The sequence below is a fragment of the Leguminivora glycinivorella genome, chromosome 9, assembly GCF_023078275.1.
Source record: "Leguminivora glycinivorella isolate SPB_JAAS2020 chromosome 9, LegGlyc_1.1, whole genome shotgun sequence".
In the NCBI taxonomy this organism is placed as follows: domain Eukaryota; kingdom Metazoa; phylum Arthropoda; class Insecta; order Lepidoptera; family Tortricidae; genus Leguminivora; species Leguminivora glycinivorella.
Window position 1 is genome coordinate 22,930,651 of NC_062979.1, and position 24,500 is coordinate 22,955,150.

The window sequence follows — 24,500 nt, forward strand, 5'->3', positions numbered from 1 at the left end:
AGATTTAATTGATTTATCAATTTATCGATTTATCAGATTTAACATTTTACATTCTAGATTTTAAATTTATTTGTGGTTAAATTTGATTGTTTCACCCGAAGGGGGTTTCGGTGAAGAGGATGCTTGCCGTAGGCTGAAGCTTTGGTTGCGGTCGTGCTCTTTTGAATTACTGCGCCTGGGGCAACCGCTTTGGCTCACTGAAGGATGGCTTGCATGTGCAGCGGTAACTTCTGGCTTGAAGGTTGGTGGCATTTCTCTTTCCTGGAAGCAAGTGTTAAATTTAGTTTCTATCATCTATGTTGGCACTGATACTTAGGGACTAACCAGTTTTAGGCAATGCTTGTAAATCACTCAGAACCATATTTGCACGGCCCAGCTCTATCGTCTGGCAATGTTAATTTAGGATAAGGTGCTAAGCTTAAGCTTTTATTGCTGATTTACAAGCTGTACTTTGCATTGTGTCCTTTCATCAAAATAAAATTGTGTGTCACAACTAACCGTTTTATTCCATTTCCATTTAGAACCTGAATCCTTGAGGAGAATCACCAGTAGCACCTTGTTTCGTTTCTTTATTAAGTTTTTTTTGGCAGAATGAGTCTGCATGTATTAAGTTTTGATTTATTTTGATGATCGAGGCTTTCCCACCAGTTTTCCCGAGCCGGGTGTGGGAAGGCCCCGTTTCAATGGCGCCCAACTCATTTTTCGTTTTGTTCTGTATTTAAGGGTTGTATTTTCCTCAAGAATTCATTTTTTCAGTGCCATACATAGTGATAATGAAAGTTTTGTAGTACTTACGTTTTAGTGATCCATTTTGAGCTGTGTTTTGCCTTAGGCACACACTGTTGTAAATTGAGGGGAGCTTTAGCTGCTCCACAATGTTTTTTGCCCGTTTTGCTGCACTTTATTAAGATATTATTGTGAAATTTGAGAGATAAGTGCTTAGATTTTCAGTTGGTACAAATTGTGCTGACATTTTTACAGGAAGTAGCCAATTTTTAAAGTGTCAAACTTTGTGTAACGTTTTGTATCTTTTTATGTTTGAAAGATAGTATTTTAGGGCTTAGGCCAAAGTTATTTTGAATATCTTTCGTGAATTTAAGCATTTTGTGAATATTTTTTGAGTAATTTGGCTACTTGTGTTCAAATATTTTGGGCGAAGTTTTGTAAGTACTGTAATTGACTTTTTATGATTTTGTAAAGGGGAAGTTCATGGGGGTTGTTTTAAGTTTGTGTAGAAGTTGCCATGTAATTTCGAGGTATTTTGGATGTATAATACGTGTAAAGTTTAAACTCAAAAGTTAGTGGTTTGTGACAAAACATTTAGCTATAAAATTTCAAAATAATTAGGTGTGCTATTTTGTTTAGAAAGCAAATTAAATTAGTTTTTTAAATTTTGGAACATACATTTGGCAGTATTTGATAATTTTGAACTTTGTTTAGACTGCAACTTGGAAAATGTACAAATTTGAAATTTTGGTCATACCGTTGATGTTCATTTAGTTGTATTTGGTTATTTTTCTTTGAGTTCATAAGAGGTACACAACAATTAACTCATTTGTTTGCTTGTTCATTTAAGGTTATATGTATAGTGAGACTTACACAGAGCTGGAAAAGTAGAAATTTAGTAAATACACAGTAATTAAATTCAACATTGTTTATTATAAATTATAACACAACAGTATCACTTCAAGTTGTAAGTCGGTGACATCATATTTGAGTTTCTTTTGAGTTAAACTTATTATACAGTGGCAATTTCACTTTTGTGCCGTTGAACTTATACAGGTGACTTCAGTCCGGGACGACACCGATAATGGTTGGAAGTTGCAGGAACGGTCTGAGTTTTTGAGTGTCCGGCAGCTGCAATGTTGTTGGACTCCGGCAAATGATTATGTTGGTTCTCCATGTAAGTGGAAGGTTTCCGTTAGGAGTTATGCTTTTCAACACATTATCAGTGCCCATGTTCCTCTGATGTTCATATTTTGGGTTTCTTTAGTAGACATTTCGGTAGTCTGTGGTCCAGTTGAAGCTGTTGCTGCCAAGTAACTTTTGTGGTATATGATTCTTAAGATTTAGTACAGTTTCTAGTAATCTGTAACAAAGTAAATGGAATTTAGTAAGGATAATATACATGTTTGGCTAGTTAAATAGAAGGTTTAGAAAACAATTTTGTGCTGTTGATCATTTAGTTTGGAGTGTGAGGGAAAAGAGGAGGATAAAGGACAACTCCCTTTCCTTATTATTTGAGATATTTACCTGCTGTTAGTAGTAGAATTCTTTGCATTCCAGTTAGTATTTCTGAATAAATTTTAGTCATTCCTTTAGATTATCGAACGTTTATCACACTCATGTTAGTTTTCCATGATTTTGTAGTTGAATTAAGTGTTGTTTTATTAATTTGTAGCAGTAATAAATTAATAGTTTAAAAAACACTATGAAACACGCTTTTATAAATGCACGTAAAAGCCAAAAATGAATTATGGATCGTTCAAGTTGTCTCTATTTGTGAGCTGAAGTTTAAAAACTATGTGCTTTTAATTATAATATTTGATTGTAAAAGCGTGGGGCGCTGGAACAGGAAAGACTTTTTGTATAACTTGCTGCTAAATCAAATTATGCTATGCTACGGGAAGGAGGTTACACAGATTGACGCGCTAACTGGAGTTGCAGCATGACTAGTAGGTTCTACATTAAACAGTCAAATCAATTAAAAGTCAGTGTTCAAAGTAGGTACCAGTTTGTCGAACTCAGACAAAATATGCGCTAGTAGCGAGGAGAGTCGACAGTCACCGACACTTAGAACGCCGCTTTTTTCCGGTAATCAAAGTACAAAAGGGGAAAGTGTCTACAGTGACAGGATGCAGAGTTCTTGTTCGTGGACGAGATATCTTTGGTTCTTTTTGGTAACCCTTAGGCGGCATATGTAAACGTTATGTTCTTATGCAACTTCATTCGCCAGGAAGTTCGGATTAGTATTTGTTTACAAGAAAGTCTTTCCTGTTCCAGCGCCCCACGCTTTTACAATCAAATATTATAATTAAAAGCACATAGTTTTTAAACTTCAGCTCACAAATAGAGACAACTTGAACGATCCATAATTCATTTTTGGCTTTTACGTGCATTTATAAAAGCGTGTTTCATAGTGTTTTTTAAACTATTAATTTATTTTATACTTTTTAGTCATTAATAATGAAATACTTTTAACATTTATACATAAATTTATTTCAAGTAGGCGGATTTTACATGCCATTTGTGGCTTAACGTGTACTTATTGCTAATTGCTACTTAATAATAACCAGCGGCTACCTTCTTATTACGGTATTATCATAAAAATGTTTATACCTAGTAAGTTATCCGTAAAAGATAGACCCCTTTATTTGCTCTTAAGGGTCACAGGAAAACCATTACCCAACTTATTTTAAATACAAAGTTGATCTTTCTTTTATGCGGGGGGCTTGGCCCCCCGAGCCCCCCTTTGTTTGCTCTGAAAGGTCACAAGAAAACGCTATCCCAACTTATTTTAAATACTACGTTAATCTTTCTTTTATGCGGGGGCTTCGCCCCCGAGCCCCCTTTGTTTGCTCTTAAAGGTCACAAGAAAACGCTAACCCAACTTATCTTAAATACTACGTTGATCTTTCTTTCATGCGGGGGGCTTCGCCCCCGAGCCCCCCTTTGTTTGCTCTTAAAGGTCACAAGAAAACGCTAAACCAATTTATTCTAAATACTACGTTGATCTTTCTTTCATGCGGGGGGCTTTGCCCCCGAGCCCCCCTTTGTTTGCTCTTAAAGGTCACAAGAAAACGCTAACCCAACTTATTTTAAATACAACGTTGATCTTTCTTTCATGCGGGGGGCTTCGCCCCCCGAGCCCCCCTTTGTTTGCTCACAAAAGGTCACAAAAAAACCTTAACCCAACTTATTTTAAATACAACGTTGATCTTTCTTTTATGCGGGGGGCTTCGCCCCCGAGCCCCCTTTGTTTGCTCTGAAATGTCTCAAGAAAACGCTAACCCAACTTATTTTAAATACTACGTTAATCTTTCTTTTATGCGGGGGGCTTCGCCCCCCGAGCCCCCCTTTATTTGCTCTTAAAGGTCACAAGAAAACGCTAACCCAACTGATCTAAAATACTACATTGATCTTTCTTTCATGCGGGGGGCTTCGCCTCCCGAGCCCCCCTTTGTTTGCTCTTAAAGGTCACAAGAAAACGCTAAACCAATTTATTCTAAATACTACGTTGATCTTTCTTTCATGCGGGGGGCTTTGCCCCCCGAGCCCCCCTTTGTTTGCTCTTAAAGGTCAAAAGAAAACGCTAACCCAACTTATTTTGAATACAACGTTGATCTTTCTTTCATGCGGGGGCTTCGCCCCCGAGCCCCCTTTGTTTGCTCTGAAATGTCACAAGAAAACGCTAACCCAACTTATTTTAAATACTACGTTAATCTTTCTTTTATGCGGGGGCTTCGCCCCCGAGCCCCCTTTGTTTGCTCTTAAAGGTCACAAGAAAACGCTAACCCAACTGATCTAAAATACTACATTGATCTTTCTTTCATGCGGGGGGCTTCGCCTCCCGAGCCCCCCTTTGTTTGCTCTTAAAGGTCACAAGAAAACGCTAAACCAATTTATTCTAAATACTACGTTGATCTTTCTTTCATGCGGGGGGCTTTGCCCCCCGAGCCCCCCTTTGTTTGCTCTTAAAGGTCAAAAGAAAACGCTAACCCAACTTATTTTGAATACAACGTTGATCTTTCTTTCATGCGGGGGGCTTTGCCCCCCGAGCCCCCCTTTGTTTGCTCTTAAAGGTCACAAGAAAACGCTAACCCAACTTATTTTAAATACTACGTTAATCTTTCTTTTATGCGGGGGGCTTCGCCCCCCGAGCCTCCCTTTGTTTGCTCTTAAAGGTCACAAGAAAACGCTAACCCAACTGATCTAAAATACTACATTGATCTTTCTTTCATGCGGGGGGCTTCGCCCCCCGAGTCCCCCTTCGTTTGCTCTTAAAGCTCACAAAAAAACGCTAACCCAACTGATCTTAAATACTACGTTGATCTTTCTTTCATGCGGGGGGCTTCCCTTTGTTTGCTCTTAAAGGTCACAAGAAAACGCTAACCCAACTTATTCTAAATACTACGTTGATCTTTCTTTCATGCGGGGGACTTCGCCCCCCGAGCCCCCCTTTGTTTGCTCTTAAAGGTCACAAGAAAACGCTAACCCAACTTATCTTAAATACTACGTTGATCTTTCTTTCATGCGGGGGGCTTCGCCCCCCGAGCCCCATTTTGTTTGCTCTTAAAGGTCACAAGAAAACGCTAACCCAACTTATTTTAAATTCTACGTTAATCTTTATTTTATGCGGGGGGCTTCGCCCCCCCGATTCCCCCTTTGTTTGCTCTTAAAGGTCACAAGAAAACGCTAACCCAACTTATTTTAAATACTACGTTAATCTTTCTTTTATGCGGGGGGCTTTGCCCCCCGAGCCCCCCTTTGTTTGCTCTTAAAGGTCACAAGAAAACGCTAACCCAACTTATCTTAAATACAACGTTCATCTTTCTTTTATGCGGGGGCTTCGCCCCCGAGCCCCCTTTGTTTGCTCTGAAATGTCACAAGAAAACGCTAACCCAACTTATTTTAAATACTACGTTAATCTTTCTTTTATGCGGGGGGCTTTGCCCCCCGAGCCCCCTTTGTTTGCTCTTAAAGGTCACAAGAAAACGCTAACCCAACTGATCTTAAATACTACGTTGATCTTTCTTTCATGCGGGGGCTTCGCCCCCCGAGCCCCCCTTTGTTTGCTTTTAAAGGTCACAAGAAAACGCTAACCCAACTTATTCTAAATACTTCGTTGATCTTTCTTTAATGCGGGGGGCCTCGCCCCCCGAGCCCCCCTTTGTTTGCTCTTAAAGGTCACAAGAAAACGCTAACCCAACTTATCTTAAATACTACGTTGATCTTTCTTTCATGCGGGGGCCTTCGCCCCCCGAGCCCCCCTTTGTTTGCTCTGAAAGGTCACAAGAAAACGCTATCCCTACTTATTCTAAATACTTCGTTGATCTTTCTTTCATGCGAGGGGCTTCGCCCCCCGAGGCCCCCTTTTCTTTACTCTTAAGGATCACAAGAAAACTTAACCCAACTTATTTTAAATACAACGTTGATCTTTCTTTAATGCGGGGGGCCTCGCCCCCCGAGCCCCCTTTGTTTGCTCTTAAAGGTCACAAGAAAACGCTAACCCCACTTATTTTAAATACTACGTTAATCTTTCTTTTATGCGGGGGGCTTCGCCCCCCGAGCCCCCCTTTGTTTGCTCTTAAAGGTCACAAGAAAACGCTAACCCAACTGATCTTAAATACTACGTTGATCTTTATAAGGATCACAAGAAAACTTAACCCAACTTATTTTAAATACAACGTTGATCTTTCTTTAATGCGGGGGGCCTCGCCCCCCGAGGCCCCCTTTTCTTTACTCTTAAGGATCACAAGAAAACTTAACCCAACTTATTTTAAATACAACGTTGATCTTTCTTTAATGCGGGGGGCCTCGCCCCCCGAGCCCCTCTTTGTTTGCTCTTAAAGGTCACAAGAAAACGCTAACCCAACTTATTTTAAATACTACGTTCATCTTTCTTTTATGCGGGGGGCTTCGCCCCCCGAGCCCCCCTTTGTTTGCTCTGAAATGTCACAAGAAAACGCTAACCCAACTTATTTTAAATACTACGTTAATCTTTCTTTTATGCGGGGGGCTTTGCCCCCCGAGCCCCCCTTTGTTTGCTCTTAAAGGTCACAAGAAAACGCTAACCCAACTGATCTTAAATACTACGTTGATCTTTCTTTCATGCGGGGGGCTTCGCCCCCCGAGCCCCCCTTTGTTTGCTTTTAAAGGTCACAAGAAAACGCTAACCCAACTTATCTTAAATACTTCGTTGATCTTTCTTTCATGCGGGGGCTTCGCCCCCCGAGCCCCCCTTTGTTTGCTCTGAAAGGTCACAAGAAAACGCTATCCCTACTTATTCTAAATACTACGTTGATCTTTCTTCGCCCCCCGAGCCCCCCTTTTCTTTGCTCTTATGGATCACAAGAAAACCTTAACCCAACTTATTTTAAATACAACGTTTATCTTTCTTTCTTGCGGGGGGCTTCGCCCCCCGAGCCCCCCTTTGTTTGCTCTAAAAGGTCACAAGAAAACGCTAACCCAACTGATCTTAAATACTACGTTGATCTTTCTTTCATGCGGGGGGCTTCGCCCCCCGAGCCCCCCTTTGTTTGCTTTTAAAGGTCACAAGAAAACGCTAACCCAACTTATTTTAAATACTTCGTTGATCTTTCTTTCATGCGAGGGGCTTCGCCCCCCGAGGCCCCCTTTTCTTTACTCTTAAGGATCACAAGAAAACTTAACCCAACTTATTTTAAATACAACGTTGATCTTTCTTTAATGCGGGGGGCCTCGCCCCCCGAGCCCCCCTTTGTTTGCTTTTAAAGGTCACAAGAAAACGCTAACCCAACTTATTTTAAATACTACGTTAATCTTTCTTTTATGCGGGGGGCTTCGCCCCCCGAGCCCCCCTTTGTTTGCTCTTAAAGGTCACAAGAAAACGCTAACCCAACTGATCTTAAATACTACGTTGATCTTTCTTTCATGCGGGGCTTCGCCCCCGAGCCCCCTTTGTTTGCTTTTAAAGGTCACAAGAAAACGCTAACCCAACTTATCTTAAATACTACGTTGATCTTATTCATGCGGGGGCTTCGCCCCCGAGCCCCCCTTTGTTTGCTCTGAAAGGTCACAAGAAAACGCTATCCCTACTTATTCTAAATACTACGTTGATCTTTCTTTCATGCGGGGGGCTTCGCCCCCCGAGCCCCCCTTTTCTTTGCTCTTAAGGATCACAAGAAAACCTTAACCCAACTTATTTTAAATACAACGTTTATCTTTCTTTCTTGCGGGGGCTTCGCCCCCCGAGCCCCCCTTTGTTTGCTCTGAAAGGTCACAAGAAAACGCTAACCCAACTTTTTTTAAATACTACGTTGATCTTTCTTTCATGCTTCCCCTCTCGAGCCCCCCCCCCCCCCTTTTTCTGTTCTTATCTGCCGGCACCATCATCAGGCCTTGAAACCTAATCGTAGTCATAGTTCATTACAAGACTTTTCTAAGAAGCCCAAAAACAGCTATGATACGATGTTCCATCATGTAGTTCCAGTTCATATCTTCCGGCTCCATCATCAGACCTTGAAACCTAATCGTAGTCAAAGTTCATTACAAGACTTTTCTAAGAAGCCCAAAAACAGCTATGATACGATGTTCCATCATGTACTTCCAGTTCATATCTTCCGGCTCCATTATCAGACCTTGAAACCTAATCGTAGTCAAAGTTCATTACAAGACTTTTCTAAGAAGCCCAAAAACAGCTATGACACGATGTTCCATCATGTAGTTCCAGCTCATATCTTCCGGCTCCATCATCAGACCTTGAAACCTAATTGTAGTCAAAGTTCATTACAAGACTTTCCTAAGAAGCCCAAAAACAGCTATGATACGATGTTCCGTCATGTAGTTCCAGTTCATATCTTCCGTCTCCATCATCAGACCTTGAAACCTAATCGTAGTCAAAGTTCATTACAAGACTTTTCTAAGAAACCCAAAAACAGCTATGATACGATGTTCCATCATGTAGTTCCAGTTCATATCTTTCGGCTTCATCATCAGACCTTGAAACCTAATTGTAGTCAAAGTTCATTACAAGACTTTTCTAAGAAACCCAAAAACGGCTATGATACGATGTTCCATCATGTAGTTCCAGTTCATATCTTCCGACTCCATCATCAGATCAGCTCAACAGTACCATATTATTGTATTGTCATCGGAACTACATATAGCTGCCAATTTTCATTACGCTACGATCCTTGGAAGATGGTTAAATTAGCCTCCGCAGATTCCATTACATAGTTAGTTACATACACGACGACCTAATAAAAGCGTGTTAAAAACGGCAGACATTAGTAATTTTGTAGGTAACGATAAATATTTGTTGACATTTAGTTTTTTTTAAAGGCACAGACCACAGACAAGATAAGTTCAACGAGGGGTACGTTCGGATGCGTGTTTTTTGATCCAAGTTTAAATCGTAACTTGAGCGGTTAAATAAACGCTCGTTTTGTAATGTTGGTAGTTCGGTTTTATGATTGGATTTCTTTTAGGTTACGACGTGTTTTTTAGCGCCAGTTTTAAACTTAAACGTATCGCAACGTGCAGATTCGTTTAAGGGCGTCGGTTTTTTGTGAAAACTTGGATTTGGTTTTGTGGCGTATACAAGGATTTAGAGATTGTTTTGGGTAAGTTAGGAGGTAGAGGTTCTCTCTGGACGCAAGGTCCGGGTTATTTTTTTTGCTTTCACCTTGCCGCCAAAGTTAACGCCCTCGCTTACGCCATATCGTGTCACTCTTAGGTTGTTTCGTTTGAAGTGTTGAATATTGTGGTAAAAATATTCAATCACGACTTTGTGTATGGAACGTGGTGAACAGCAAAGTCTGTTTTCACTACTATTTTGTTTTGTGTGAGGGATGAAAGGGTTCCTGGAACAGTTCTCTGAAATGCGTGAAGTATGAAAGGGGCGACACAATCTGGCTCGTTGTTTTTAGTTTGAGCGATCCTTGATACGGCCTGTTTTTTCGGATGGAGTTTTTTTTTGCGGGTGCTTACCACACCCGAGCGTCGTGTTGGCGCGATTTGGGGTCGACATGAGGTCCATACCCAGGAGTGGTGAGGTATGGCAGGGCGCGGTCGCACTGCCTACTTCTTGCATCCCCTTTTGGATGCGCTCCGTACCGGGTTCTTGCCTTTTGTGGTGTCGATCGGGTACTCGCTGGTGGGTACATTTTGTGTTCCGTGCTGCTTTTCCCATGCCATGGAGGCGGTGGGGTGGCGCACGAGTTTTTAGGGTATCGCCGCCAATCATGCCTGGCGTGCGATACATATTTTTTGGTGAGTCTCAACCAAACGGTGGAGGTCTCGGGCATGTTGCAACCTCAGAGTTGTGTAGGATTTTGTGATCCGGAGAGTTGGGTGCGAGTCTTTTATCTCACCAACTCGAAGGTGCGTGACAGTTTGTGGTGGTTTTTTTGTTTCGTTTATGGAAGAATTGGAACAGCACAATGTTGCCAATTCAACCGTGTGTTGATGGATTTCGGAGATGGTGTTCATTTTGTTAGTAAACTGTCACGGGTATTTTGGACTAAGGATTTATATTTTCGGATTGGAATTTTATTTTGAATTAAATTATGAGCTTCTCAAGTTTATGACAGTAAACTTGGAAGTAGGAATCATTTTGGATTTTTATTTTGCCCGGTCTAGCGGAGAATGTTTGGGTGTGCTGAACATCGGTCCTGGCTGTTGGTTTTGGTTTTTCCAACGCAACTGAAAAGTTGTGTTGGTAAAGCCAAAGGAATGTTTTCTGTTTAGTTGGTTTTGTAGTGTGGGTTATTTTTTGATGGTTCGGGAACCACACACTGTTTTTTATTTTGTAGTGTTGCGTGGGTTCGAGATACACTTTTGGACATTTAGATTATTTTTGGTTTTGTGAAATTTTTTTTGGTTTATTGTTTTTTGGAAATTATCTCAATACATGCGGCAATCACTGGGTTTTCTTTTGTGTGTTCTCCCATACTCAGTGTGGTCGAGGTGTGTTCGTTTTTTTTTCCTTACTTTTGTGACACATTGTTAGGTAGTCGCTGAGGACAGCGAGCGTTTTACCCTTGGTAAAACGCTACAGCAGGGAGAGGGGTATTGTGACATTGCACATTTTTAGTACAACGACGTTCTTAGGTTTGTCTCAAACATAAGTTTTTGCGCATGGCAAGGACTTTAATTGATCTAGCAACTGAATCGATATGGATGACAGTTCTGTAATCCAATCAGAATCATCTGTCAACAAGGGTTGTTGCCAGTATACAAATATCCATGATTTTCATGATGTTAATTATTTTAGAATTTAAAATAAATATTTGATTTATAAATTAGGAAGTTGCTAGAATATGGTTAGAAGATCAGGTGTAATTTTACACACTAGATATTTCAGTCATTTGAAATTTATTACAGCAAATTGTGCTGAAGCTGTCGTTCGATTTGGTATCCCCAAGTCTCCCAAAGTTGTTTTGAGTTCTGAGATCATTTCCTCCTCACTTGCTGGCTGGCTCCGGTACAGGTCGTAGGCCTCCAGTGGCTGTTTCGCTGTATCATGGATTATCTCTGATGTGGAACAGGAATCCAAATTATGGAGCAGCAGGAGTCCTCTTCTGCAGGGCCTCAAGGCTCCTCAGAATTGTATTTTTCACCATGAACTGTGAGTAGAGTTCAGTTGAATAATATTGTGTTAACTTCTTTGTGTGATCTTTGCTTTGTCAAGTTTTGACCATGTGTCTCTGTTTCCAGTCTCCTGATGGTTTATGTGGCGGGAAGGGTTTGTCAGAGCTGCGAATGATGAGGCTTCTCAAGTTCCAGCTGGTAAGCAATCCAGAATATTAATTATTCATATGATAAGGTTAGGCCACATTTCCATTGTCTAATGAAGGTTTTTTTTCTATTTCAGCTGACTGGGATTTATCAGATTTAATTGATTTATCAATTTATCGATTTATCAGATTTAACATTTTACATTCTAGATTTTAAATTTATTTGTGGTTAAATTTGATTGTTTCACCCGAAGGGGGTTTCGGTGAAGAGGATGCTTGCCGTAGGCTGAAGCTTTGGTTGCGGTCGTGCTCTTTTGAATTACTGCGCCTGGGGCAACCGCTTTGGCTCACTGAAGGATGGCTTGCATGTGCAGCGGTAACTTCTGGCTTGAAGGTTGGTGGCATTTCTCTTTCCTGGAAGCAAGTGTTAAATTTAGTTTCTATCATCTATGTTGGCACTGATACTTAGGGACTAACCAGTTTTAGGCAATGCTTGTAAATCACTCAGAACCATATTTGCACGGCCCAGCTCTATCGTCTGGCAATGTTAATTTAGGATAAGGTGCTAAGCTTAAGCTTTTATTGCTGATTTACAAGCTGTACTTTGCATTGTGTCCTTTCATCAAAATAAAATTGTGTGTCACAACTAACCGTTTTATTCCATTTCCATTTAGAACCTGAATCCTTGAGGAGAATCACCAGTAGCACCTTGTTTCGTTTCTTTATTAAGTTTTTTTGGCAGAATGAGTCTGCATGTATTAAGTTTTGATTTATTTTGATGATCGAGGCTTTCCCACCAGTTTTCCCGAGCCGGGTGTGGGAAGGCCCCGTTTCAGGCCCTTCCAAAAATCAGAGGGATCTTGTAACAAATGGACTATTGTGTATTTTTCCATACCATTTTTTGTTTTTTAGTAGGGGAGACTGAGGTGAATTGTTACAGAGGAGAGTCGTGAAAACTTCGATTTTTGGGAACATAATTAACTATTAGCAAGCTGCCAACATCGCAGGTATTTTAGTTTATGTCTTGCGCTAGAAAACTCGCGCTATTGCGAACTTGCTGATAGTTAATGTTCCCAAAAGTCGACTTTGCCACAACTCGCCTCGGTCAAAACTCACCTCAGTCTCCCCTTTTGAGTCTCAGTACATGATGTATAGGTACATTACATGGCATGTTTAATAAATTAGTCCCTGTTTCCATCCTCATTTGGGTGCAATAAGCTTTCCCCCACAAAGGCCTTAATGACATTAGCGTGATGCTCTGTACCGTGACGTGGCAAATAGACGTATGTCCAATTATGGCGGTTAAGGTTATAGCTCACATTATAATGGACCTATCTATGATTTTACACATGTTGATTTTCGAAGTTGAACTTCTAATGCGACTTCTAACCGCTCAACACTGGCCAACTCGAATTTTGAAATACTCCTTCCTATTTTTATTTCCACATTACGTTATGAAGTTTTACTTCACAACGTAATGAAGTTTCACTTCAGAACGTATTGAAGTTTCACTTCACAACTTAATGTGGGAATATCAACGTAATGTGGAAAATCTCTCTCTTTATCAAGTCCACGCGCTATTTTTTTTTCGTATTCCGTCGAGCTCGATTTGACCTTCCATATTTGTGAGTGTTTAGTAAAACGTCTCACTTTGTCGGTTACCATTAAGGCGAGATTTACTTGTATCTTTATATGATTAAACTGACAAAGCGGCTTAGTTATAGCAATCGTCAAAGTAGGATCTGTGGGATGATTTCGCGTGCACACTCACAGGCGAGCTGAATTATGGATTATGTCTTGAAAAAGTTGAAATTTAAACATCACATGTAAAGGAAGCTTAAAATTGGTGTTTTTAATGATATACATAGAATTGAGCAGACTAGCTGCCTGATGGGAAGCAGTAAGTAACATCAGAGGAGCCAGTACCCCCCTTATTCATAAACGTTCATTAAAGTTATCAAGGCGGTTAGTTCGTTTGTCCCTTTCTATCACACCAATACGTCGGAAAGGGACAAACGAACTTTATCGGTTTGATAACTTTAGTGCCCGTTTATGAATAAGAGGGTTAGGCTTTGCCGACCTTTGAGAACCCTAAATATTGGGTTGGCACAAAAGTAATGAGACACTTGGTTTACGTTTTATATTTTTTATTATTATTACAATACAAAAAGCTTAGTCGATGATGTAATCACCATTAGTATCTATGACTTCTTGCCAACGATCCGGTAAAGTTTGGATGCCTTTCGCCCAGAACTCTGATGGCTGTGCCTCGAAAAAGTTGTTCAACTCCACCTGTACATCATGGAAATCATTGAATTGTTTACCCCGCAAATGTCGTTTCAGGGCTCTAAACAAATGAAAGTCTGATGGTGCGAGGTCTGGAGAATAAGGTGGGTGGGGTATCGTCTTCCAGCCCAAGTTCTGCAGCTGTTGGCGAACGGTAGATGCGACATGAGGTCGAGCGTTATCATGTAGTAAAATTACAGTGGCTTGTCTTCGTCGTTTTTTCTTGATAGCAGAAGATAGTTCGGTGAGCTGTGTTGAATATTTGTTAGCTTTTACAGTTTCATTGTGTAATAGTTCATGAAACAGCATGCCTTGCGAGTCCCAGAAACAACAAAGCAAAACTTTTAAGCGGTTCTTTTGACTCAGCTTCGGTTGAGTTGGTGGCGTTTCTTCTCGAGGCAGCCAAAAAGCACGACGTGTATCGTTCTCATAATAAATCCATGATTCATCTCCCGTAACCAGATCAGTCAAAAACTCTTTACGTCGGGGTCGCAGCAAAAGTGATTGACAGATGGCGACACGGACTGCACGACTGGCGTCGGTAAGGCTGTGCGGTACCCATCGAGCCAAAACTTTTCGATACCCAAGCTCATGCAGATGGTATTCCACAGCTTGGTGACTGCAATTAAGTGCTTCCGCTAATTCACGAGTAGTAGCATCAGGATTCGACTGTAGTTCGCGGCGTAAATCGTCATCATTGAATGCAGGTGGTCGCCCTGAGTTTGACTGACTTTCAAGGCTCCTGTCTCCTGATTTAAAACGGTCAAACCATCTGGACACCGTGGCATGGCTTGTACTTCCAGCGCCCAATTCAGTGTTGATATTGTCAGCCGCAGCCCGCGCACTTGGCCTAACAAGTACTCGTATAAGTGTTCGAACTTGTCGCTCGTCCATTTTATTTCTATCTAACTAAACCAATCACGAGGGCGGCTTTATAATATATACCCTCACATAGGAAGTACCTAGAATGTTCTACAACATACTAGAATATTATCGAAAACAATTAACTTAAGAAAGGAAATGTATAGAGTTTTGTAGAGTGTGTCATTACTTTTGTGCCAACCCAATACTAGCTTCTTGATCGACCTCATAGGGAAAGAGAAGGTAGTTTTTTCACAATTTGCGTGTACTAGGCAGAAACTGATTAATGATGAATGAGGCTCCATAATAATGCTGTTTTATGAGGCTCCTTTTTTTTTACAGACTAGCCAAAGGCAAAGACGTGGCCTACGATGGAGTGAGCTCGCCCAGAAGATGCCTGTTCACTCTTGATCTGAAGGTTGCCGGGTTATATGATCTCGGAAATATAGCCGCCGGCAAGGAATTCCACTCCTTGGCAGTGCGCATAAGAAAAGAAGAATCAAAGCGCTTCGTGCGGATTCGTGGAATATCCACCAAGTAAGGATGGAGACCATAACCCGGTTTTAGATAGGATAAGTGTGCAACAACCATTTTGTTTGTCGTTTTCCGCCGAGCTCAAAGTGAGCTTGCATAGGACGCGATGACGCGCTGAATTATGGCTTTGCCTTGAAAAATCCAATGTTTTAGCTGTCTTTACGAATCTTGGAGTTATGCCAGAATTTTTTGCGTATATTTAGTTATGTTTTATGGCCCAATTCGAACGTTCAAATACGTAAAACGTTAGCCCTAGACAACGAATAAATCAATACTAAGTATGTACCGTAGAGGGGACCGATTTTTGAATTTCTAACGCACGAATTCGCCGTTCGAAAGTCTGTTAAAATTGACGTAAAGTCATTTTTGAAAATGGACTCACATATAAAAAAAAATAAAAAAGGTTAAATAAATTGAAATAGATAACATACATGAAAGAAAAAACGGCAAGGCCCACTGGTGGCCGAGCCGGGAATCGAACCCGGGTCTTCAGGTCCCAGGTCTTTTACGCGGCTAACGTCTTTACCACTATCCCTTTAAATCAAGAGTGAACAGGCATCTTCTGGGCGAGCTCACTCCATCGTAGGCCATGTCTTTGCCTTCGGCTAGTCTGTGGCCAAGAGTAAGCCCATTTATAATATAAAAAAAAACCACACGGCCGCGCGGGCGTATGGTCTAGTGGTAAAGACGGGTTTGATTCCCGGCTCGGCCACCAGTGGGCCTTGCCGTTTTTTCTTCCGTGTATGATATCTATTCCAATTTATAATTTGTATGTAGCAGTGTCACTACTTTTTCAATAAAATAATTTGATTTAGTTGAGATTAAATAATTTAAAAAAGTCAAAAATGTCAACAGCTCACCATTTCATCTAAGTAAACGCTCTTTTGTCAGTAATAAAATTATAATTAAGTACTTACTTAGACACTTTCTTACACGTTTAAGATATAAGCTTTGAAATATTTTCGTAATTAAAAAAGTTTTTGCCCTCAGCTTATTAATAATTAATTACATTGAAGTTCTTTTTAAAGATCTAAGGGAGAAAATGGTTAATCGTGCTGAAATTTTCTCGTTATGATATTGTTTCTATTTTTAACCCCCGACGCAAAAACGACGGGGTGTTATAAGTTTGACGTGTCTGTCTATCTGTCTGTCTGTATATTTGTCTGTCTGTCTGTCTATTTGTCTGTCTGTCTGTATGTGTCTGTGTGTGGCATCATAGCTCCCGAACGGATGAACAGCTTTAGATTTTTTTTTGTCTGAAAGCTGAGTTAGTCGGGAGTGTTCTTAGCCATGTCTCATGAAAATCGGTCCACTACGTCGCGGTTGGGGGTTGTTTTTTAATTTTAATTTTTTGGTTAGGTTATTATAATCTTAACGAAATTGTTGGATAAGTAAATATTCTTTAACACCTTTTTGAAGACATTCCGAATAATATTGAATATCGCTAAGATAAATAGAGAGACGTAGACAAGGTATTTTTCTTACAAGTTTATATATAGATAAGTTTGACTGAAAGTTATTTTTCAGTACAGATGGTGTTTTTTTACGCACTATGATGGTGTTCATTATATGCCAGGTCGAAACTTCGGAGGCTCATCTGTACTGAAAAACGTCGTACGATACACGTGCGAAAAGGAATAACTCGTGTCGATTTAAAACACTCCCTTCGGTCGTGTTTTAATTTATCGCCACTCGTTTCGAACTTCCTTTTTTACGCACTTGTATCGTAATGTACTATTTCAGTGCAGCTGGAGTTTTTTTACGCAGTTTTTAGTGCGAGAAGTGGTTTATAAGTCAAGTCGAAACTTCGGCCATCTGTACTGAAAAACCTACTATGCACGTGCGACAAGGAAATTCGTAACTCGTGTCGATTTAAAATACTCCCTTCAGTCGTGTTTTAATTAATCGCCACTCGTTTCGAACCTCCTTTTTTACGCACTTGTATCGTGCCTTACCTTAAATCACAAGTGAATAATGACTAAGTATTATTTTCTCATTTCTACACATGCAACGAATGGAACCTAATTAACCTGCTTCCTCATACGTCTTCGTTTCATTTAAAATTTAATGTACGTGATGCGAACAGAGATTACAAAAACCGAGCCCGTAGCCAAGAGCACAATTGTTGCTTCTTGGCGAACGACACGTTTCTGTATCTTTGCGAATCCACGTAAAAACGTGAGTTGCTTCATTGAGTGTTTATTTGAAGTACAGCTGCAAATGAAAGGATCTATGCATATATCGGGAAAGTAACACTTATTTAGAGATAGATTACCTATCACTTGAACTTGCATATTGAATATATGGAACATGACATAAAATCGTGACTCATGTTACTCTTGCCGCGGATTAACTCATCTGTTACCCCACAGAAATATATTTAGATAGAAATAAGTTAATCTATTTTTATAGTGGCCGCCGTGTCACATTTTGTACGCTGTTACTTGTAACCTGTGAAAGGATATATATCTCTGGCCCTTTGTTCATAATTTTTGTGTTGTTGCAATTATAACACGTAAACAAGGCATTTTTTTGTTTTTTCGTTTGATATGCACCTACCAAATCGCGGAAGCTGCAAGCTGTGAGTAAAGAAGGACGACCTAGTCATTTTGACTGTTCGCTTGGCACGCTAAGTAGACGCGATTGCTTGATCTATGCCTCTATGGCATATATATAAAACCTGTGGTTAGTGTGGTACTACGATACGATACGGATGGTGAACGATATACTCTTGGCTACAGGCGGGCTTAATACGGCTGCAAGATTAATCAGAGGGAGCGAATAAATCAAGTCGCGCGACGATACGCGCGACATATTAGTCGCGGAGACATACGGGTGGAGAAACGCTGCGATTTTTTATCTAGTCATGCAGTTTTTTAACCCTCGACCAGGGGCGGCTCACTCCGCTATTCCATCGCCGCGCTACAAGTACATGCAGGCGGCCGCGAGTTCGCGGCCTAATCAGGGGTGGCTCGCATTCCCACGGAACACACGTTCGCACTTTCTATTGTTACTATACGTCGCGAGTTTTTTTAAAGGTTCATATGCGATATCCGCGGGTGGAATGGCTAATAATGCTTATTTAAATAAACATCATGAATAAAATAGGACAATCTTATACAGATCTACTATCGATTATGTCATTTATATCCCACGGAAACGTTCAATAAGGCTTGTGACGTTGGGACTTAAACCAAAATAATATAAATAATGTATATATACCTAGAAAGTACCCAAGACTTCAATATAATTGAGTAGGTATTAATTTTTTTTAATCCATAGTCAACCCTATCGTCCGACGCAGCGCACGTGCGGCTCGTTTCTTTGTAATCATTTAGTAGGCATTTCAAAAGGCGGCATTCCGTGAACATCAAAGCAGTGGGCCTTCTGTACTTGTACTATTATGTATTCTGTGCCTCGACGCAAAAACGACGGAGTGTTATAAGTTTGATGTCTCTGTCTGTCTGTTTATGTGAGTGTCTGTCTGATAGACATAGATTTAGTTTTTTTTGTTTGAAAGCTGAATTAGTCGGGAGTGTTTTAGCCATGTTTCATGAAAATTGGTTCACTATGTCGCGGTCAGAGTATTTTCAAAATTTTAGTTTTGTGGTTAGGTTAGTTTAAATAATTTGGATGTCACCTTGACCAAAATTACCATTCAGAGCCATTGACTAAAACTCGTTTTGAAAATTAGTTGTCTAATCGGACTTCGGGCTCTCATGAGCCGTGGCGCATACCGGGATAACGCAAGGAGGAAGATGACTCGTTTTGAAAATTCAAGTAAGGGGACAATAAAAAAAATGTAGTTGTAGGCTGGTGATTTTAACTAAAAATAATCGATTATCAAGGCCTCCAAGTGTCCAATGCTGGATTCAAACCAGCGTACTTTTTATTAGGAATGACCTGCTAGTCAGAGTAATTTACTAATCGATTCTTTTTAATATTTTACATTGGTACCTAAATAAAGTGCTATACAATATCCACTGGACGTATAAGGTACGCGTGTTCAGCGGATACTTATGGCACCCTAGTTGAATTGAATTGAATCGAATTGAATTAAATTGAATATGATTCACAGTCTTTTATATAAAATGCTGATTACTATTGTTATTGGGCTTGGCACCCACTTCAAAGTTGTCGTAGGCCACGTCTTTGCCTTTGGCTAGTCTGTGGCCAAGAGTAAGCCCATTTATAATAAAAAATTGGCTGTGACAGACGGACAGACAGACAACGAGTGATCCTATAAGGGTTCCGTTTTTCCTCTTTGAAGTACGGAACCCTAAAAACTGGTTACGCAAATACTTATCCCTTTCTTTTTGAAGTCGGTTTCCTTTTTGTAAAAAGTTTTTATGCAAGTATAGTCTCTTCGACTGCTGAGTTTCGGTCCAAAATTTAATTCCGTATGTTTACATAAACATAAGAGTGTAGCCCAATAATGAATGTGCCGCGCTAAAAGGCCTCTTTCTCAGACCTTTCCCGAACCTTCAAACATACTAATGAGTGTGCACAACTAATTGGTATTTGTCGTTTTTCTTCGACGAATTATGAGGGCATTAGGTCTGTTTGGGAAAGATGTCTGAAGGGTTATAACTAGTGAGTGGATTTGGCATCTGTATAATAGTGCTACGTACCTAATAGAAAATAGTATTTAGTAAATTAGTACGCTACGCTAAGTAATAGAAACTAGTAGGTACCTATTTAGTATTCAATTTAGCGGTTTCACTTTAGTATTTTTCGTTCTGTTTCGTTGTACGAAGTTAGTTAGCTTTTTTTTATCAATTTCATGAAAATGTGAACTCGGTCGGAACTAAATTTTCGGTTTTTTAAGAGGGCTTTCGTGTTAAAAATAGTGAAATCGCAACCGAGCGCTCGATCATACTGTGTGTGGTATCAAATTAAAGGGCTTTGCGAGTAGTTTATAAATATATATCACATTATAGGACTTTTTCTACTTGGTATAACAAAATATGAAAAAATGTCCAAAAGTGGTAATAATTGTACCGGTGAAGGCTCGTTTTCAAAAAATTGGCAAAAATCAATAATAGAAATTTATAATCACTAAGGCATAACAGCAATTTAAGTAAACGTTGCAGATTAATTTAGTACAAAACTTACTTCGATGTGATGTAGATTTTCAAAGAAATTGTCACTTAATTTTAGGTAATTTCTGAAAAAAATTGAATTCTCCTTAGGCTAGTTTACTCTTTTTCAAAAACTTAAAATAAAAATCTAGTCTGAAATGATTGTGGTACAGGATATACGAATTATAAATTTACCCGTTTTAATATTCAAAATTGTCCAAATTTTACAAATAAGATCGACTGATTCAGCTCTATACGTGCGTTTTTCTAAACGTGCATTAGAGAAAAATTCATAATTAATTTAGTGAGTTAGTTTTCAAAAATCCAGTCTTATAAAAATCAAGATAATAAGATGCTCTAACTGGAACTTGGATTAAATAAATCTATTGGATAACGGAAAGTGTAGTATTTCACCGACTAAAACTATCAATTTTACATTCTTTTGACGTTTTTTTTGAAAGCAGCCTTAACTCCCGAGGCAAAAACGACGGGTTATACGTTTAACGTGTCTGTCTGTCCGTGGCATCGTAGCTCCCAATCGGATGAACCGATTTAGACTTCGTTTTTTTTGTTGGAAAACTGGGTTAGTCGGGAGTGTTCTTGGCCATGTTTCATGTTTTTTTCAAAATTTTAATTTTGTGGTTAGGTTTAACGCTTCCCTAAAATAAAAATACTTTTGTTTGTTCCAGAGTACCTTGAGAAGCTCCTGTTGAATTCGGTAAGAAATATTAACTAGTTTTCCTGCCTTAACTACCATTTACCATACTGACTAAGCTTTTTGCTGTATTATTATAATAAATTTCACACAATGTTCACAAATTTTAAAATACATTCATCATCAATAGAAGCGTATGGAACGACGCAGCAAACGTATTTGACATCTTGAATAACGGGGTGTTATACGTTTGACGTGTCTGTCTGTCTGTGGCATCGTAGCTCCCGAACGGATGAACCGATTTAGGTTTAGTTTTTTTTTAGTCCGGAGTGTTCTTAGCCATGTTTCATGAAATTCGGCTCACTATGTCGCGGTCGGGGGTTTTTTCAAAATTTTAATTTTGTGGTTAGGTCATAATCGTAAGTATATAGATAACAATTCTTGTTTAGCGGTTACATAATGGTAATGACTTCTGGGGGGTTACCATGACGTACTAAAGACGTTCAGTTTAGGTTGAGAGAAAGGGACACAGCTATAGCAGTTTCATAGCTCCGTCTCTCTCTCTCAACCTAAACTGAACGGCTTTAGCACGTCATGGTAACCCCCCTGAAATGTTATTTGACCCGCTACGTTGACGCTGACTGTACTTACCAGTGGCGGCTGGTGAAAATTTCTGCTAGGCAACACTGAGCAAAAAGAAACCTACCTTAAAATTAGGTACTTTACTAGTAATCAATTTTAGGCAAGCCGGTGGGAATCGGCTTGTGTGGACCAGCCGCTGCTGTTTTTGCATTTTGTTGAGCAGTTCCCGGCAACTTTGTACATAGCCACTTCAGCAAATTTTAATTGATCCTATTTTGTTACCAACATTTAGTAATATGAGTCGACTTTCGTAAGACATTATACAGGTTAATTGTCATAATTAAAAAAATATAGATACTAGAGAACCTTAATGACGAAATAAAACTTACTAAAATCTCAATTCATCAAAAAAATCTTGGTAACAAAATAGGAATAGTAAAAACAAATTTAACTTTTTCCTTAATTTTTGTACAAACTTTTCGAGAACTGCTGTGTTACAAATTACAAAACGGGGAATGTGTCTTCATCTCCCTGGCAAGTGGCGACAAGCCGGGCTGACCGCGGCACGCTTGGACCTCGTCCAAAGCCGTGTTATGCAGATGAGTTATTAACATAGGGGTTAGGGGAGTAAACGAAGACTTAATATCTAGATCTTAAAGCCCGGTTCAAACTTTAATATAAGTAAGAAATGTCAGTAGCTAAAGTTACGTTTTTTCCGAAGACAGTCTAACAGACACGGCGTAAGTTTATTTCTTCAAATTTGTTGACACCTACTGACATAATGTAAATTTATCAATTTCCGCTACCTTAAGGTTGTCTGGAAGAAATCGCTCTTTAGCGATAAGACCGCCTGTTGTTTACCTTTGTTCGTGTTGCTTCCTTGTTTGTGTTGTTGTATTTTATAAAGGTGTGCAATAAAGAGTATTTGTATTGTATTGTCTTTAGGGCTTATATGTGACGGTTGTATTGGGTCTTTACTAGGGCTCTGGATACACGTGATTCACGCCGAACCGTAGCTACGTGATCTTAACACCGGCGGTACTAAGATCACGAATTTCACGAACACGGCAAGGTACGTACCTCGTACGCACGTACGTACGTACTTGCCTTAGCGCCCGGATTCACGTGACACGCCGCGGGCCGTGACACGCCGCCGCCCGAACTAAGTTCGTGTGCAGAGCTTCGGGTGGCGGTTCCGTTGGGTACTTATAGTACGTTTTGTAGATTCAACTCGCCCGGGAGAAAACCAAATCATGACTATTATTGAATTATCACTTAATACCTATAGACTTAATACTGGACGAAAGTTTTTTTACATTATGAATTAAACTTATATTTATGTTTTGCTTCGATTTTTATACAATATATATAACTAGCGGCCCTCCCCGGCTACGCACGGGGATTATGATAAAAAATGTTATAATAAGTTATCCGTAAAAGATAGACATATGCCATCGCGGACTTTTTTGTAGACCTATTAGAGAGACACAATTTTCCAATACATTATTTTGATATAGCTCAAACGGTTTCGGCAGCGTTTTCGATTAAAGCTCTGAGCCAGCGGGATTTTGTCCAACTCGAATAGAAAATATCGTCATATTTCAACCAATTCAAACAAAACTTTAACAAGTTATATACCTAAACTTTCCTCAAGAATTACTCTATTCATAAGTGAAAACCATATGAAAACCCGTTCAGTAGTTTTTGAGTTTATCACGAACACACAGACAGACGCGGCTGGGGAGTTTATTTTATAAGAGAAGATTAAGTGATTTATGGCGTTATTCTGTTTCCGATTATATTGAAATTAAAACTAGCAAACTGTCCGATGCCTTACACTATATACCTGTATGGTAAATGTCAACCTGTGTTACGTTACGTCTTAATCTTAATATTGTTTATTTTCTGACATGTGCCGTCAGAATCCTCAAATACTCGACACTAACTTAAAACTGTATGTGGTAACAGTTTAGTATAGTATGGAGTAACTATTGTCCCAGAGCTGTGAGAAGTGTAAGAACCTCTTTTTCACACATGACAGCGTCCACAAAACGTAAAATCCTGTAATAATGGTTAAAAAAATCAAGTACTTAAAATAGTATTTTATACAATCGCGATATAATACAAAGCTTTTTAGTTGAGTACCATGTTTAGGCCACGAAGCTTTGCTGAGTGGCCTAATAGTACGGTACGAGAGTGAAAAACTTAATTATATCACTATTGTATACAATACTTTTTCTACGAGTCATCATCTTCATCATCAATGGACGGAAATATCATCATTCATGCAATTTTAAATTAATGTTAATAGCGTCGTTCACCGTTGTATCAACATCGAATTACCTAGCAACCAATTGTTTGTAACAACCGTCTCTGATTGGCCGATAACGCGACAAATAAAAAAAAATGTATTTCAGATGCAGAAAAATTTGCCAGGTATCGCAAATTAGTATATAAATTGTATGATGTTCTATTTTTGAAATTATTACAGTTAACTTAAAGTCAACTATAATGAGATTAAGTACATATATTATTATAGTTGAGTCGGAACTGCCATAGAGTATCCAACACTGAAAAGTTAGCACTTATAGTTTAGTCTGTGGTGTCCTAATTGACAGATTACAGTCGACGAGTATACTCCAATTGCTAATTCGAGTCCAAAAAAACTACGACAGATACGTCAATGTCACAGCTGTCAATGTCACTTATGTCACTGTCAAAATACTTTTCAGGTTTCGCCAACCTTCTACATTCTTTATTTGGCACGTAAGAAATCCAAGAATACTTGATGATAAAATTGTGAAGAAAATTCGTTTTAGTTTTTTTGTTTTAATTCTCATACGTCAAATTAGTTCCACCAGTCGCCACTAATGATAAATGTTGGTTTCGTTTCTTGGGGAAATAATCACCTGACGAGAAGGCCCTGGTTCAGGTTCCATCATACTCGTACTTTTGCGCTTGCGCTCACGCAAAGTCCTCGCAGATAACACAATCTTAACAACGATTTGAAATAACAGTAACTGAACAGTTAACAAAATCTTAACAAAAAACAAAAACTCAACA

The 24,500-nt window shown here is 39.5% G+C and overlaps 1 protein-coding gene and 1 long non-coding RNA gene across 2 annotated transcripts in view; both read right to left on the minus strand.

Moving 5' to 3' along the window:
• Positions 1-24,500, minus strand: part of LOC125229918 (DCN1-like protein 4) — a 373,938-nt gene that overhangs the window by 300,121 nt on the left and 49,317 nt on the right. The gene's annotated exons all lie outside the window — the stretch shown is intronic.
• Positions 1,983-2,400, minus strand: LOC125229923. Its single transcript, XR_007177464.1, has 2 exons — positions 2,254-2,400; positions 1,983-2,089 (listed from the first exon to the last, which is right to left on the minus strand). It is a non-coding gene; the product is annotated as an uncharacterized LOC125229923 (long non-coding RNA).